This window comes from Suricata suricatta, chromosome 5, assembly GCF_006229205.1.
Source record: "Suricata suricatta isolate VVHF042 chromosome 5, meerkat_22Aug2017_6uvM2_HiC, whole genome shotgun sequence".
In the NCBI taxonomy this organism is placed as follows: domain Eukaryota; kingdom Metazoa; phylum Chordata; class Mammalia; order Carnivora; family Herpestidae; genus Suricata; species Suricata suricatta.
In genome coordinates, this window is record NC_043704.1 from 99,628,887 (window position 1) to 99,634,865 (window position 5,979).

The 5,979-nt window shown below is 32.6% G+C and overlaps 1 non-coding gene across 1 annotated transcript; it reads right to left on the reverse strand.

Annotated features, from left to right (window-relative positions):
• Nucleotides 1-2,817: 2,817 nt before the first annotated feature.
• LOC115292999 lies at nt 2,818-3,025 on the reverse strand. Its single transcript, XR_003909277.1, has one exon. It is a non-coding gene; the product is annotated as a small nucleolar RNA U3 (small nucleolar RNA).
• Nucleotides 3,026-5,979: the final 2,954 nt, after the last annotated feature.

The window sequence follows — 5,979 nt, forward strand, 5'->3', positions numbered from 1 at the left end:
TGTATTGGGTAGCAGAGCTGATTTGACATCACAGTTGTCCTGAATCACCTGTCCAACCCTTAAAAAGGGCAGTGATTATATTATGACATTGAATCAAATTATTTTCTATGGTAATGCATCACTAATTTTTCAACACACACTACTAATGGAAGAACCAGGTTTCTAGATAGAACAATTTACTTCTAAACAAATTATGGAGTATGGAAAAATAATCAACAGTCATTTGTATTTCTGAAGGGTTTTGTTCTCATCTGTACCTGACCATTGGTCATTTTAGCTATGTACTACTTATCCTACTATTCTTGAACACAAAGCTTAAGCACTGAAAGTAGCTGTTGTTTAATACTTCTTCATTTGACTCAGATAAACAAGTGCTCATTATTTAAGTATAATGCTGTAAGAAGTACATACATTTATTCCATGGTTAAGTATATTTCTAAAGGAATTTAGGTTTTGGTTTATGCATTTAAAATTTTATTTTTTATACCTTTTGAAAATGAAGTCCCTTATAATTTTAAGTAAACAATGAAAATGATGGCTTTAACATTGATTTACTAGCTAAAATGTTATCATTTAATTTCTCCAATGTTTTTAAAAATTTTTTATTATATTATCATTTTTTAAAATTTATTTTTGAGAGAGAAAGAGACAAAGCATGAGTGGGGAGGAGCAGAGAGGGAGGGAGATGCAGAATCAGAAGCAGGCTCCAGGCTCTGAGCTGCCAGCACAGAGCCTGACATGGGGCTCGAACTCACAAATGGTGAGATCATGACCTGAGCCAAAGTTGGATGCTTAACCGACTGAGCCACCCAGACACCCCTCAAATGTTCTTGTTTTCTCTCAAAAGCAGTTTGTTTTTATGTCAACTGTTGTGCGATGGGAAAAGACCAGGCCACACTGGTAATTTAGTCTGCAAGGAACAGCTTTATTCTGCAGCAGTACAGAGGCACCAACAGAAAAGTAGCATATAATAAAATGAACAAACACTACACAATCCTAAACACAGTCAAATTAAGATTTCCCTATATCAATAACCCATCTGACTTGCTGAAACTTAGAAATAGCTATAAGCTACACTGTTGTCTCTACTAAAACAGAAACAGGGTCTTGTCTTATTCACTGGTCATCTGGAGAAGTTCTATGTTCACAAAGTTCTACAGCAACAGTTTTGTCAAATAGTGAAAAATGAGCAAAATTTTAGCTTTTTTCCTGTATGGCCTATGAGAATTAAATTTATGTTGAAATTCTTCATTCAAAGAATGAATAAGTAATGTCCTTTTTGTTTTATTTTCTAGACACAAGTATTTTTTTAAGGACCACTAGTGGTCCTTCAATTTTTATCTTCAGAGTTAAGCAAATCTGTCTTTCCTTCTTTTTTCATAGTTTATGCTATAGTATGATGGGAAAAAAGAAAATCTTAGGTAAGCATTCCTAATTATGGTAAATGTCCAACGTGTCTTTACATTGTTATGCCTTCCTTTAAAAAATTATCTGTGAAAATCACCAGTAAGTAATGTTTAATTTACTCAAGTACCTGTCTTTACTAGATGTTATTCAGGGTGATTTAACCTGTCATGTTCTTTGCCTTCAATCATATTCTGGAAAAACTATTAAAATCCATGCAGTGGATTTAAACAATTCTTACAATAAAATAAGAAAAGGAAATTAGCTTGAAAAAATGGTAGAGAGATGTCAAAAATAAGAGCTATACACTCTGATTTAGGATTTAATGGTAAATTTAGCATAAATAGAAAGTTTTCATGATTCAGTTCACTGAGATTGATTTGAATATTTGAGCACCTTTTTCTTTTTTAGTGGAATTTGTTCCTGAGTACCCTCACAAAAACAATTAGCTAGTATGATTGCAAAACATATGTTTATTGGCAGATGCTGAGAATTTAATGCATTGGTCGATGTAAATAAATAAGAAAAATTATAATTTTATTATAATTCTAAATATGAAAACATTAAATTGAATTCTATGGCTCATTAATTGTCTTATCAGTTTAATTTTCATATTAAGAACTATAAATAAAACCAGGCTATTAAAAGTGGGCTAAAATGAAGTTTTTATATAACATTTCATATTATTAGAATAAAATAATAACTATTTTATTAAAATATCTAAAAGTCTGAATATTCAATTACTAATTAATTTTTAATAATACCTTTGCATCATAAAAATTGTTTTTCAGCATAATACTGTAACATATGCACATTCTAAGAAGTGAATTAAAGCACAACAAAGATGCATAAAACAAACTATTCATTGCCTTCCTGTATCCCACCATCTCAAGTTACAGCCCCTGATTTAACCAACTTTGTACCACCTAGTGTATTTTTTTTATAATTTTGTTTTCAGATCTTCATATATATGTGTATCTACACACGCGCGCGCACACACACACACACACACAACTTAGAATTTTAGTGAACAAAACCATGGACTATTATTATTTCCTCATTCACAAATAAACTCCCTTATCCCTATAATAATGTCTATGTTTTTAAAGTAATAAAGATATATACAATAAAAATATGCATGAAAATTAAATTTGATTTAAATAATGTTAAGGTAATATTAGCTAAGATTTCTTTTCAAGATAGTTAAAAAAGCCTTTATGTTTATCTGTTCAAGACATAGATTAATATATCAAATTAAATTAGTGAGGAAATTCTTGTGTCATCCTTCCTGTGAGTGCTTTGTTCTGAGGATCTTGTACCAAAAAAAAGTAGGTAAGAACAAAACATAGAAAGAGATAATAGGTAAAATTTTGTATTTTTAGAGATAGATACAGATATAATATTTTTTTTCTCATCACTCAGACCTGTTCCTCTTCTTCTTACTCCCCCAAAGGAGAAGAATGATCATCAATGGCAACTGGCTGTCACAGAAACAACACCCAAAGTCATCTTCTTACTCAGGAGAGAGCATTGCACCTTCTCCTTGTGGTTTTGTGTACGCTACATGTTCAGAAAACTTCTCTAGTAACAATATAGATATGCTCTCTGAGAGTACAGTTTTACAGATATAATACTTCTAAGAAATTTGGGGAATTAAATGGAAAAGAACTGTTATTTCAAATTAAGTCACAATTTTAAAATATTTTTTATCAAAAATAAAGTTGCTTGCATTTTATAAAAGTATAACTTTTTAAATAGATGGTTACTAATTTCAAAGTTCAACTGACTTTCAATCAGAACGATTTTATAGTCAACAATCATGTTATAGAATTACAGGAAAAACCATATCATTTCTGAAGTCTATTTTAGACCCAGACTGCTATAAATTAAGTGGGACTAGTTCTAAAAGTAATGAAAACAGGTTGAACTGCACAGGTTTTTTATTTTAAAGGATACAATGATCAATATTCTAAATTTCATGTATGAATGAACTTAAAGAATGAAACCCTAAGGAAAGAAGGAATGTTTTGCTGCCTCTACAGAGCAGAATCTGGATAGGGTTGAGGTTTATTCCAAGAAATGTTAGAATTTACTTCCCAGTGGTATGACCAGAAGACAAAATAATAATGAATGTAGAAACAAACCTAAAGAAGGGAGAGAGCTGGTGGCAATAAGGAAAATAAAATGCTTGTAGAAAATATAATAGTGTCATTTTCAGAGAAAGAAAGAGATCCTAGTAGTGACTAAGTAATCAAAAGTCACCGCATCACAAATGTTTATAAGTAGTGCTTTACAGATAAAAGGAAGAGACTGAGTAAATCCGAGGAGATGGGGATGGCTTTGCCATCAGACAGGGTTAGTTTAGATGGCTATTATTTAGCAGGATTGAGCAGAATTGCCTGGCATTTCCATCCCCTAAGACAGCGTAGCAGGGCCCATTTCAAATTTCCAAAACAGCTGGAAGATCATCAGATGCTCATTCCAATCAAATTAACTGGTGCTGGAATTAGGATAAATTCTTGTTCATGAAGCAAAAGGAAGATAGTAGAAGAAATGAAAGCAATGCCTTGGTATACACAGGCTTAGAGAGTATGAAAATGAATTCTTCCATATTATGTACACATTGCACCTTCTTCTGTTTCTGATTAAATGGCCACACATTCATTTGGGTGTTACTATGCTAAATGTACCTGGTGGAGTTTATAATGACCAGTCTGGAATACTATTTATTTATGTTAGTTTTCTAGTAAATCTCCAGCTTATTTTCAAGTAAGTAATATTAAGCACTATTCAAGGATGGGGTCAGTTAAAACTTTGAGTCAGTTAGAAACATTTTATGTTAAAATGTTATGAAGTTCATTAATATATGAAAATACTAATAAAGTCCTATTAATATATTATCACATTTTAAAAGAAATTATCTGTTAAAATATACAAATAACAATTGAGAACCTATCATATTGAGAGCTGACCTTTAAACCAAACATAACAGAACATAAATAATAATACTAGTGTTATTATTTTTTAAAAAAATTACTGAGGGGCTCCTGGGTGGCTTAGTTGGTTAAGTGTCAGACTGTTAATTTTTGCTTAGGTCATAATCTAATGGTTTGTGGGTTCAAGCCCTGCACTGGGCTCTGTGCTTGCAGTGTGGAGCCTGCTTGGGATTCTCTCTCTCTCTCTCTCTCTCTCTCTCTCTCTCTCTGCTCCTCTCCTGCTCATGCTCTCTCTCTCTCAAAATCAATAGAAATAAACTTTAAAAATTTTTTAAATTTTAAAAAATTACTGAGCTTGGCTAGACTAGAAAATGTCATAGATTGAAAGATGTAAAAAGGATGCACAAATGGTTTTACTTCTATTTGTTTTTGAACCAACAAAGACATTGTGCAAGGCTATTTGAGCAAAACCAGGGGCACTGAAGCAGAACTGAAAAAACAGAAATCATAAGCAACTGTATGTTTGCTTTCACAGGTCCCTCACAATTTTCCTAGTGAATGACATATCTCTCTTGACTCCAAATAAACATTTCAGGAGTCTTCATAATTATGGTGGTACTTTTAGGAAATCAAAAGTCCTACACTTGGTTTCATTGATCTGCTTGACTGGTTTTTTTTTTCATTCTATATTGTATATTTCTGCCCTGATACTTATTATTTCTTTTCTTCTGCTGGGTTTGGGGTGCACTTGCTGCTCCCCTTATAGTTCCATTAGGTGCTCTGTTAGATTTTGAATTTGCGCTTTTTCTAGTTTGTTGAAATTGGCCTGGATTGCAATATACTTTCCTCTTAGGACTGTCTTTGCTACATCCCAGAGATTTTGGATTGTTATATTTCTGTTTTCATTTGTTTCCATATATTTTTTAATTTCTTCTCTAATTGCCTGACTCGCCCAATCATTCTTTAGTAGGGTGGTTTTTAACCTCTATATTTTTGGAGATTTTCCAGACTTTTTCCTGTGGTTAATTTCAAGTTTCACAGCATTGTGATCTGAAAGTGTGCATGGTATGATCTCAATTCGTTTGTATTTATGGAGGGCTGCTTTATTCCCCTGTATGTGGTCTATCTTGGAGAATGTGCCATGTACACTTGAAAAGGTGAATTTCCTAACTTCAGGATGCAAAGTTCTAAATATATCTATCAATTTCATCTGTTCCAATGTGCCATTCAGGTCCATTGTTTCTTTAGTGAATTTCCATTGCTGTCAGTGGAGTATTAAAGTCCTCTGCAATTAGCACATTCTTGAAAAACCATAAAATACTTAGGAGTAGAACTACCAAGGATGTAAAAGACCTATACGATGAAACCTATAGAAAACATATGAAAGAAATTGAAGAAAACACCAAGAAATGGAAAAACATTCCATGCTCATGGATTGGAAGAATAAACATTGTGAAAATGTCATTACTACCCAAAGCAATCTACACATTCAATGCAATCCCCATCAAAATTGCACGAGCACTCATCTCAAAGACAGAACAAGCTATCCTCAAATTCGTGTGGAACCACAAAAGACCCCGAATAGCCAAAGTAATATTGAAGAAGAAAACCAAAATGGGAGGCATCACAATCCCAGAAT